This window comes from Bison bison, unplaced genomic scaffold, assembly GCF_000754665.1.
Source record: "Bison bison bison isolate TAMUID 2011002044 unplaced genomic scaffold, Bison_UMD1.0 scf7180017864360, whole genome shotgun sequence".
Taxonomy (NCBI): Eukaryota; Metazoa; Chordata; class Mammalia; order Artiodactyla; family Bovidae; genus Bison; species Bison bison.
In genome coordinates this window covers 249,589-251,501 of record NW_011494932.1, presented here as the reverse complement: position 1 = coordinate 251,501, position 1,913 = coordinate 249,589, and positions in this window count along the sequence as shown.

Genomic DNA, 1,913 nt, shown 5'->3' with positions numbered 1-1,913 from the left:
AAAATATTGGAGTTTCAGCTTCAGCATCAGTCCTTCCAATGAATACAGGGCTGATTTCCTTTAGGATTGACTGGTCTGATCTCCTTGTAGCCCTTGCATTGGTGGCTGCCTTTTCCTTCCCCGAAGTCTGGCCTCTAATGTTTCAGGAAGCTCTGAGCCGACCCAAGGACCCCAGTGTCTATTTAGAAAATTGCCACCTGAGGGCCGCCTCCAGGCAACATTCATTAAGAAGCCAAAAGATCTCAGTCATAGGACCACAGGGTAATGGATTTGGCCAATAACCACGTGAGCCTGACAGAAGACTCTGTGCTCCACAAGGGAATGCAGCCTTGTGACACCCTGAGCAAAGGATCCAGCTAAGCTGTTTCTGGACTCCTGATCCATGGAAACTGTGAACTAATAAATGTGGGGTGTTTTTAAATTTTTTAAAATTTATTTGTTTATTTTAAATTTTATGTATGGCTCTGCTGGGTCTTGGTTGCTGCGTGGACTTTCTCTAGTTGTAGAAAGTAGGGGCTACTTTCTAGTTGTGGTATGTGGGCTTCCCATTGTCTTGGCTTCTTTTGTTGTGGAGCACAGGCTCTAGGACATATGGGCTCAGTAGTGTAGCTCCCAAGCTCTGAAGCACAGGCTCAGTAGTTGTGGTGTATGGGCTTAGTTGCTCTGCAGCATGTGGGATCCTCCCAGATCTAGGATCAAACACATGTCTCCTGCATTAGGAGGCAGATTCTTTACCACTCACCTGCCAGGGAAGTCCAATGTATGTTGTTTTAAGTTACTAAATTTGTGGTAACTTGTGAAACATTACAAGATAAATACAACATTGTTCATTCATATAATGAATAGGCCTTTGACTGCAAGGTCAGATTCCTTCCTAGGGAGACCCTAAAAAAACTCAGGCAGGTGTGGAAGTGCTTTGAAAAATGAAATGCAGAAGTAAAGGGAGATGATAGTGGAGGAAAGTGAAAGCAAATGCTGAAGACGGACATTGTTGAACACATAATCCAATTTCAGGAACACAAAGCAGCCTTCATTGCTGTAGACACCCTTGATTTTAATGATTCTCATGACTTAAAATTTCAAAACTAATTTTTTTAAGCACTTAAACACCCCAACAGACCAGAATGTGAAATGCCCTCCTCCGTATCAGCTGCACTCATACAGTGGCTCCAGTTCATTGAGCAGTTTTTAAGGGAGTGACTTAGTTTCACAAAGAGTTGGACATGACTGAGCGACTGAACTGAACTTAGTTTCTCTAAAAACTAAAATATTTAGGTGGAAACATAAAATCAGAGCTTGGGTGTCTCAGGATTGGCACTACTTTGTAGCTCATGAGATTTCATAAGGGCATCCAAAGCACACAGCCCCAAATCTTTCTATATAAAATAGTTTATACAAGCACATCTTAAATTCATTTCTGGAATATTAAAGAAATAATTATTGGTACACTACCAAATTAAATTAACTAAATTTCAAACTCTAATTAACTATCCAGACACATGCATTTATTGTCTTGTATGGGTTGGGTTTGGGCTTCCCAGGTGGCTCAGTGGGTAAATAATCCACCTTTAACGTAGGAGATGCAGGAGATGTGGGTTCGACCCCTGAGTTGGGAAGATCCCCTGGAGGGGAGCATGGCAACCCACACCAATATCCTTGCCTGGAGAATCCCATGGACCAGAGGAGCCTGGTGGGCTACAGTCCACGGGGTCACAAAGAGTCAGACACAACTGAAGTGACTGAACATGCATGGGATATGTTCATCAGAAAGCTGACTCTAAAACAGAGTTAAGTGTGCAGGATGTTTATCAGGAAGTGCTTTTAGGAAAAATACCTGTGGAAAGGGTGGGAAGGCAGCAAGAGTGGACAGAAAGATCAATCGAGCAGTGATACAGGCCTGGGCAAATACCACG